Below are 10,400 nucleotides of genomic sequence, written 5' to 3'. Positions count from 1 at the left end.
TGTTTGGATTGGTAATTAGCGGCCAGTGTGGATTTTTCAAGTCTCTTGGTGCTTAAGAGGCCATGGAAAATCTGGGCCTTCCCCATACCATCGTACCCAAACATGCTCCGATGGGAACAAAACTTTGCAGGCATGTGGGGGGGGCCAACTCTCACAGGCTTGCAGAGTTTGGTCACAATCGGAGTATGTTTGGATTGGTAATTAGCGCCCAGTGTGGATTTTTCAAGTCTGTTGGTGCTTAAGAGGCCATGGAAAATCTGGGCCTTCCCCATACCATCGTACCCAAAGATGCTCCAATGGGGAGAACCACACTTTGCAAGCATGTGGGGGGGAGCCCACCCCCACATGCTTGCAGAGTTTGGTCACAATCGGAGCATGTTTGGATTGGTAATTAGCGACTAGTGTGGATTTTTCAAGTCTCTTGGTGCTTATGAGGCCATGGAAAATCCAGGCCTTCCCCATACCATTGTACCCAAACATGCTCCGATGGGAACCAAACTTTGCAAGCATGTGGGAGGGACCCACCTCCACAGGCTTGCAAAGTTTGGTCACAATTGGAGCATGTTTGGAATGGTAATTAGCAGTCAGTGTGGAATTTTCAAGTATCTTGGTGCTTAAGAGGCCATGGAAAATTCGGGCCTTCCCCATATTATCGTACCCAAACATGCTCCGATGGGAACCAAACTTTGCAAGCATGTGGGGGGGACCCACTCCCATAGGCTTGGAAAGTTTGGTCATAATCGCAGCATGCTTGGATTGGTAATTAGCGGCCAGTGCGGGTTTTTCAAGTCTCTTGGTGCTTAAGAGGCCATGGAAAATCCGGGCCTTCCCCATACCATCGTACCCAAACATGCTCCGATTGTGACCAAACTTTGCAAGCGTGTGGGGGGGACCCACCCCCAGAAGCTTGCAGCGTTTGGTCATAATCGGAGCATGTTTGGATTGGTAATTAGCGGCTAGTGTGAATTTTTTAAGTCTCTTGGTGCTTAAGAGCCATGGAAAATCCCGGCTTTCCCAATACCATCGTACCCAAACATGCTCCGATGGGGACCAAACTTTGTAAACATGTGGGGGGGACCCACCCCCACATGCTTGCAAAGTTTGGTCACAATTGGAGCATGTTTGGATTGAAAATTAGCAGTCAGTGTGGATTTTTCAAGTCTCTTGGTGCTTAAGAGGCCATGGAAAGTCCGGGCCTTCCCCATACCATCGTACCCAAACATGCTCCGATGGGACTAAACTTTGCAAGCATGTGGGAGGGAGCCACCCCCACATGTTTGGAAAGTTTGGTCACAATCGGAGCATGTTTGGATTGGTAATTAGCGGCCAGTGTGGATTCTTCAGGTTTCTTGGTGCTTAAGAGGCCATGGAAAATCCGGGCCATCCCCATACCATCGTACCCGATGGGGACCAAACTTTGCAAGCATGTGGGAGGGACCCACCCCCACATGCTTTTTGCAGAGTTTGGTCACAATCGGAGCATGGTTGGATTGGTAAATAGCGGCCAGTGCGGATTTTTCAAGTCTCTTGGTGCTGAAGAGGCCATGGAAAATCCGGGCCTTCCCCATACCATCGTACCCAAACATGCTCCGATGGGGACTAAACTTTGCAAACATGTGGGGGGACCCACATGTTTGCAAAGTGGGGGGGACCCACTTTGTAAGCATGTGGGGGGGACCCACCCCCACATGCTTACAAAGTTTGGTCATGATCAGAGCATGTTTCGATTGGTAATGAGCGGCCAGTGTGGATTTTTCAAGTCTCTTGGTGCTTAAGAGGCCATGGAAAATCCGGGCCATCCCCACACCATCGTACCCAAACATGCTCTGATGGGGATCAAACTTTGCAAGCATGTGGGAGGGGCCAACCCCCACATGCTTAAAAAAATTTGGTCATAATCGGAGCATGTTTGAATTGGTAATTAGCGGCCAGTGTAAATTTTTCAAGTCTCTTGGTGCTTAAGAGGCTATGGAAAATCGAGGCCTTCCCCATAGTATCATACCCAAACATGCTCCGATGGGGACCAAACTTTGCAAGCATGTGGGGGGGACCCATCCCCACAAGGTTGCAAAGTTTGGTCACAATCGGAGCATGTTTGAATTGGTAATTAGCGGCCAGTGTAAATTTTTCAAGTCTCTTGGTGCTTAAGAGGCCATGGGAAATCGAGGCCTTCCCCATAGCATCGTACCCAAACATGCTCCGATGGGGAGCAAACTTTGCAAGCATGTGGGGGGGACCCATCCCCACAAGCTTGCAAAGTTTGGTCACAATCGGAGCATGTTTCGATTGGTGATTAGCGGCCAGTGCGGATTTTTCAAGTCTCTTGGTGCTTAAGAGGCCATGGAAAATCCGGGCCTTCCCCACACCATCGTACGCAAACATGCTCCGATGGGGACCAAACTTTGCAAGCATGTGGGGGGGGGACCCACCCCCACATGCTTGTAGAGTTTGATCATAATCGGAGCAGGTTTGGATTGGTAATTAGTGGCCAATGCACACACCATCGTACCCAAACATGCTCTGATGAGGATCAAACTTTGCAAGCATGTGGGAGGGGCCAACCCCCACATGCTTGCAAAGATTGGTCACAATCGGAGCATGTTTGGATTGGTGATTAGCGGCCAGTGCGGATTTTTAAAGTCTCTTGGTGCTTAAGAGGCCATGGAAAATCCGGGCCTTCCCCATACCATCGTACCCAAGCATGCTTCGATGGGGACCAATCTTTGCAAGCATGTGGGAGGGGACCCATCCCACATGCTTGTAGAGTTTGGTCACAATCGGAGCATGTTTGGATTGGTAATTAGCAGCTAGTGTTGATTTCGCAAGTCTCTTGGTCCTTAAGAGGCCATGGAAAATCCGGGCCTTCCCCATACCATCATACCCAAAAATGCTCCGATGGGGACCAAACTTTGCCAGCATGTGGGGGGGACCCACATGCTTGCAAGCATGTGGGGACCCACCCCCAAATGCTTGCAAAGTTTGGTCACAATTGGAGCATGTTTGGATTGGTAATTAGTGGCAAGTGTTGATTTTTCAAGTCTCTTGGTGCTTAAGAGGCCATTTTCCAAGTCTCTTGGTGCTTAAGAGGCCAGTGTTGATTTCTCAAGTCTCTTGGTCCTTAAGAGGCCATGGAAAATCTGGGCCTTCCCCATACCATCGTACCCAAACATGCTCCGATGGGAACAAAACTTTGCAGGCATGTGGGGGGGGCCAACCCTCACAGGCTTGCAGAGTTTGGTCACAATCGGAGTATGTTTGGATTGGTAATTAGCGGCCAGTGTGGATTTTTCAAGTCTCTTGGTGCTTAAGAGGCCATGGAAAATCCGGGCCTTCCCCATACCATCGTACCCAAACATGCTCCAATAGGGAGAACCACACTTTGCAAGCATGTGGGGGGGAGCCCACCCCCACATGCTTGCAGAGTTTGGTCACAATCGGAGCATGTTTGGATTGGTAATTAGCGACCAGTGTAGATTTTTCAAGTCTCTTGGTGCTTATGAGGCCATGGAAAATCCAGGCCTTCCCCATACCATTGTACCCAAACATGCTCCGATGGGAACCAAACTTTGCAAGCATGTGGGAGGGACCCACCCCCACACGCTTGCAAAGTTTGGTCACAATTGGAGCATGTTTGGATTGGTAATTAGCAGCCAATGTGGAATTTTAAAGTATCTTGGTGCTTAAGAGGCCATGGGAAATTCGGGCCTTCCCCATATTATCATACCCAAACATGCTCCGATGGGAACCAAACTTTGCAAGCATGTGGGGGGGACCCACTCCCACAGGCTTGGAAAGTTTGGTCATAATCGCAGCATGCTTGGATTGATAATTAGCGGCTAGTGTGGATTTTTTAAGTCTCTTGGTGCTTGAGGCCATGGAAAATCCGGGCGTTCCCCATACCATCGTACCCAAACATGCTCCGATTGTGACTAAACTTTGCAAGCGTGTGGGGGGGACCCACCCCGAGAAGCTTGCAGCGTTTGGTCATAATCGAAGCATGTTTGGATTAGCGGCCAGTGTGAATTTTTTAAGTCTCTTGGTACTTAAGAGGCCATGGAAAATCTCGGCTTTCCCAATACCATCGTACCCAAACATGCTCCGATGGGGACCAAACTTTGTAAACATGTGGGGGGGACCCACCCCCACTTGCTTGCAAAGTTTGGTCACAATTGGAGCATGTTTGGATTGGAAATTAGTGGCCAGTGTGGATTTTTCAAGTCTCTTGGTGCTTAAGAGGCCATGGAAAGTCCGGGCCTTCCCCATACCATCGTACCCAAACATGCTCCGATGGGGACTAAACTTTGCAAGCATGTGGGAGGGGGCCACCCCCACATGTTTGGAAAGTTTGGTCACAATCGGAGCATGTTTGGATTGGTAATTAGCGGCCAGTGTGGATTTTTCAAGTCTCTTGGTGCTTAAGAGGCCATGGAAAATCCGGGCCATCCTTATACCATCGTACCCAAACATGCTCCGATGGGGACCAAACTTTGCAAGCATGTGGGGGGGGACCCACCCCCACATGCTTTTTGTAGAGTTTGGTCACAATTGGAGCATGTTTGGATTGGTAAGTGCGGATTTCTCAAGTCTCTTGGTACTGAAGAGGCCATGGAAAATCCGGGCCTTCCCCATACCATCGTACCCAAACATGCTCCGATATGGGGACCAAACTTTGCAAACATGTGGGGGGGACCCACATGTTTGCAAAGTGGGGGGGACCCACTTTGTAAGCATGTGGGGGGGACCCACCCCCACATGCTTACAAAGTTTGGTCATGATCAGAGCATGATTGGATTGGTAATTAGCGGCCAGTGTGGATTTTTCAAGTCTCTTGGTGCTTAAGAGGCCATGGAAAATCCGGGCCATCCCCACACCATCGTACCCAAACATGCTCTGATGGGGATCAAACTTTGCAAGCATGTGGGAGGGGCCAACCCCCACATGCTTGCAAAGTTTGGTCACAATCGGAGCATGTTTGAATTGGTAATTAGCGGCCAGTGTAAATTTTTCAACTCTCTTGGTGCTTAAGAGGCCATGGAAAATCGAGGCCTTCCCCATAGCATCGTACCCAAACATGCTCCGATGGGGACCAAAGTTTGCAAGCATGTGGGGGGGACCCATCCCCACAAGCTTGCAAAGTTTGGTCACAATCAGAGCATGTTTTGATTGGTCATTAGCGGCCAGTGCGGATTTTTCAAGTCTCTTGGTGCTTAAGAGGCCATGGAAAATCCGGGCCTTCCCCATACCATCGTACCCAAACATGCTCCGATGGGGACCAAACTTTGCAAGGATGTGGGGGGGACCCACCCCCACATGCTTACAAAGTTTGGTCATGATCGGAGCATTTTTGCATTGGTAATTAGCGGCCAGTGTGGATTTTTCAAGTCTCTTGGTACTTAAGATGGAAAATCCAGGCCATCAACACACCATCGTACCCAAACATGCTCTGATGGGGATCAAACTTTGCAAGCGTGTGGGAGGGGCCAACCCCCACATGCTTGCAAAGATTGGTCACAATCGGAGCATGTTTGGATTGGTAATTAGCGGCCAGTGCAGATTTTTCAAGTCTCTTGGTGCTTAAGAGGCCATGGAAAATCGAGGCCTTCCCTATACCATCGTATCCAAACATGCTCCGATGGGGACCAAACTTTGCAAGCATGTGGGGGGGGACCCACCCCCACATGCTTGTAGAGTTTGGTCACAATCGGAGCATGTTTGGATTGGTAATTAGCGGCCAGTGTGGATTTTTCAAGTCTTTTGGTGCTTAAGAGGCCACCCCCACAAGCTTGCAAAGTTTGGTCACAATCGGAGCATGTTTGGATGGGTGATTAGCGGCCAGTGCGGGTTTTTAAAGTCTCTTGGTGCTTAAGAGGCCATGGAAAATTCGGGCCTTCCCCATACCATCGTACCCAAGCATGCTCCGATGGGGACCAAACTTTGCAAGCATGTGGGAGGGGACCCATCCCACATGCTTGTAGAGTTTGGTCACAATCGGAGCATGTTTGGATTGGTAATTAGCAGCCAGTGTTGATTTCTCAAGTCTCTTGGTCCTTAAGAGGCCATGGAAAATCCGGGCCTTCCCCATACCATCATACCCAAAAATGCTCCGATGGGGACCAAACTTTGCAAGCATGTGGGGACCCACCCCCACATGCTTGCAAAGTTTGGTCACAATCGGAGCATGTTTGGATTGGTAATTAGCGGCCAGTGTGGATTTTTCAAGTCTCTTGGTGCTTAAGAGGCCACTTTTCAAGTCTCTTGGTGCTTAAGAGGCCAGTGTTGATTTCTCAAGTCTCTTGGTCCTTAAGAGGCCATGGAAAATCTGGGCCTTCCCCATACCATCGTACCCAAACATGCTCCGATGGGAACAAAACTTTGCAGGCATGTGGGGGGGGCCAACCCTCATAGGCTTGCAGAGTTTGGTCACAATCGGAGTATGTTTGGATTGGTAATTAGCGGCCAGTGTGGATTTTTCAAGTCTCTTGGTGCTTAAGAGGCCATGGAAAATCCGGGCCTTCCCCATATCATCGTACCCAAACATGCTCCAATGGGGAGAACCACACTTTGCAAGCATGTGGGGGGGAGCCCACCCCCACATGCTTGCAGAGTTTGGTTATAATCGGAGCATGTTTGGATTGGTAATTAGCGGCCAGTGTGGATTTTTCAAGTCTCTTGGTGCTTATGAGGCCATGGAAAATCTAGGCCTTCCCCATACCATTGTACCCAAACATGCTCCGATGGGAACCAAACTTTGCAAGCATGTGGGGGGGACCCACTCCCACAGGCTTGGAAAGTTTGGTCATAATCGCAGCATGCTTGGATTGGTAATTAGCGGCTAGTGTGGATTTTTCAAGTCTCTTGGTGCTTGAGGCCATGGAAAATCCGGGCGTTCCCCATACCATCGTACCCAAACATGCTCCGATTGTGACTAAACTTTGCAAGCGTGTGGGGGGGACCCACCCCCAGAAGCTTGCAGCGTTTGGTCATAAGCGGAGCATGTTTGGATTAGCGGCCAGTGTGAATTTTTTAAGTCTCCTGGTGCTTAAGAGGCCATGGAAAATCTCGGCTTTCCCAATACCATCGTACCCAAACATGCTTCGATGGGGACCAAACTTTGTAAACATGCTTGCAAAGTTTGGTCACAATTGGAGCATGTTTGGATTGGAAATTAGCGGCCAGTGTGGATTTTTCAAGTCTCTTGGTGCTTAAGAGGCCATGGAAAGTCCGGGCCTTCCCCATACCATCGTACCCAAACATGCTCCGATGGGGACTAAACTTTGCAAGCATGTGGGAGGGGGCCACCCCCACATGTTTGGAAAGTTTGGTCACAATCAGAGCATGTTTGGATTGGTAATTAGCGGCCAGTGTGGATTTTTCAAGTCTCTTGGTGCTTAAGAGGCCATGGAAAATCCGGGCCATCCCCATACCATCGTACCCAAACATGCTCCGATGGGGACCAAACTTTGCAAGCATGTGGGGGGGGACCCACCCCCACATGCTTTTTGTAGAGTTTGGTCACAATCGGAGCATGTTTGGATTGGTAAGTGCGGATTTTTCAAGTCTCTTGGTGCTGAAGAGGCCATGGAAAATCCGGGCCTTCCCCATACCATCGTACCCAAACATGCTCCGATGGGGACCAAACTTTGCAAACATGTGGGGGGGACCCACATGTTTGCAAAGTGGGGGGGACCCACTTTGTAAGCATGTGGGGGGGACCCACCCCCACATGCTTACAAAGTTTGGTCATGATCAGAGCATGTTTGGATTGGTAATTAGCGGCCAGTGTGGATTTTTCAAGTCTCTTGGTGCTTAAGAGGCCATGGAAAATCCGGGCCATCCCCACACCATCGTACACAAACATGCTCTGATGGGGATCAAACTTTGCAAGCATGTGGGAGGGGCCAACTCCCACATGCTTGCAAAGTTTGGTCACAATCGGAGCATGTTTGAATTGGTAATTAGCGGCCAGTGTAAATTTTTCAAGTCTCTTGGTGCTGAAGAGGCCATGGAAAATCGAGGCCTTCCCCATAGCATCGTACCCAAACATGCTCCGATGGGGACCAAAGTTTGCAAGCATGTGGGGGACCCCATCCCCAGAAGCTTGCAAAGTTTGGTCACAATCGGAGCATGTTTTGATTGGTCATTAGCGGCCAGTGCGGATTTTTCAAGTCTCTTGGTGCTTAAGAGGCCATGGAAAATCCGGGCCTTCCCCATACCATCGTACCCAAACATGCTCCGATGGGGACCAAACTTTGCAAGGATGTGGGGGGGACCCACCCCCACATGCTTACAAAGTTTGGTCATGATAGGAGCATTTTTGCATTGGTAATTAGCGGCCAGTGTGGATTTTTCAAGTCTCTTGGTGCTTAAGATGGAAAATCCGGGCCATCAACACACCATCGTACCCAAACATGCTCTGATGGGGATCAAACTTTGCAAGCATGTGGGAGGGGCCAACCCCCACATGCTTGCAAAGATTGGTCACAATCGGAGCATGTTTGGATTGGTAATTAGCGGCCAGTGCAGATTTTTCAAGTCTCTTGGTGCTTAAGAGGCCATGGAAAATCGAGGCCTTCCCTATACCATCGTATCCAAACATGCTCCAATGGGGACCAAACTTTGCAAGCATGTGGGGGGGGACCCACCCCCACATGCTTGTAGAGTTTGGTCACAATCGGAGCATGTTTGGATTGGTAATTAGCGGCCAGTGTGGATTTTTCAAGTCTTTTGGTGCTTAAGAGGCCACCCCCACAAGCTTGCAAAGTTTGGTCACAATCGGAGCATGTTTGGATTGCCAATGCGGATTTTTAAAGTCTCTTGGTGCTTAAGAGGCCATGGAAAATCCGGGCCTTCCCCATACCATCGTACCCAAGCATGCTCCGATGGGGACCAAACTTTGCAAGCATGTGGGAGGGGACCCATCCCACAAGCTTGTAGAGTTTGGTCACAATCGGAGCATGTTTGGATTGGTAATTAGCAGCCAGTGTTGATTTCTCAAGTCTCTTGGTCCTTAAGAGGCCATGGAAAATCCGGGCCTTCCCCATACTATCATACCCAAAAATGCTCCGATGGGGACCAAACTTTGCAAGCATGTGGGGACCCACCCCCACATGCTTGCAAAGTTTGGTCACAATCGGAGCATGTTTGGATTGGTAATTAGCGGCCAGTGTGGAGTTTTCAAGTCTCTTGGTGCTTAAGAGGCCACTTTTCAAGACTCTTGGTGCTTAAGAGGCCAGTGTTGATTTCTCAAGTCTCTTGGTCCTTAAGAGGCCATGGAAAATCTGGGCCTTCCCCATACCATCGTACCCAAACATGCTCCGATGGGAACAAAACTTTGCAGGCATGTGGGGGGGGCCAACCCTCATAGGCTTGCAGAGTTTGGTCACAATCGGAGTATGTTTGGATTGGTAATTAGCGGCCAGTGTGGATTTTTCAAGTCTCTTGGTGCTTAAGAGGCCATGGAAAATTCGGGCCTTCCCCATACTATCGTACCCAAACATGCTCCGATGGGAACAAGACTTTGCAAGCATGTGGGAGGGACCCACCCCCACAGGCTTGCAAAGTTTGGTCATAATCGGAGCATGTTTGGATTGGTAATTAGCGGCCAGTGTTGATTTCTCAAGTCTCTTGGTCCTTAAGAGGCCATGGAAAATCCGGGCCTTCCCCATACCATCATACCCAAAAATGCTCCGATGGGGACCAAACTTTGCAAGCATGTGGGGACCCACCCCCACATGCTTGCAAAGTTTGGTCACAATCGGAGCATGTTTGGATTGGTAATTAGCGGCCAGTGTGGATTTTTCAAGTCTCTTGGTGCTTAAGAGGCCACTTTTCAAGTCTCTTGGTGCTTAAGAGGCCAGTGTTGATTTCTCAAGTCTCTTGGTCCTTAAGAGGCCATGGAAAATCTGGGCCTTCCCCATACCATCGTACCCAAACATGCTCCGATGGGAACAAAACTTTGCAGGCATGTGGGGGGGGCCAACCCTCATAGGCTTGCAGAGTTTGGTCACAATCGGAGTATGTTTGGATTGGTAATTAGCGGCCAGTGTGGATTTTTCAAGTCTCTTGGTGCTTAAGAGGCCATGGAAAATCCGGGCCTTCCCCATACCATCGTACCCAAACATGCTCCAATGGGGAGAACCACACTTTGCAAGCATGTGGGGGGGGGAGCCCACCCCCACATGCTTGCAGAGTTTGGTCACAATCAGAGCATGTTTGGATTGGTACTTAGTGACCAGTGTGGATTTTTCAAGTCTCTTGGTGCTTATGAGGCCATGGAAAATCCAGGCCTTCCCCATACCATTGTACCCAAACATGCTCCGATGGGAACCAAACTTTGCAAGCATGTGGGAGGGACCTACCCCCACAGGCTTGCAAAGTTTGGTCACAATTGGAGCATGTTT

The sequence above is a fragment of the Cibotium barometz genome, chromosome 27, assembly GCF_041138505.1.
Source record: "Cibotium barometz isolate CiBa-2024 chromosome 27, ASM4113850v1, whole genome shotgun sequence".
In the NCBI taxonomy this organism is placed as follows: Eukaryota; Viridiplantae; Streptophyta; class Polypodiopsida; order Cyatheales; family Cibotiaceae; genus Cibotium; species Cibotium barometz.
The sequence above is the reverse complement of the archived record's forward strand: the minus strand, read 5'-3'. Positions refer to the sequence as shown.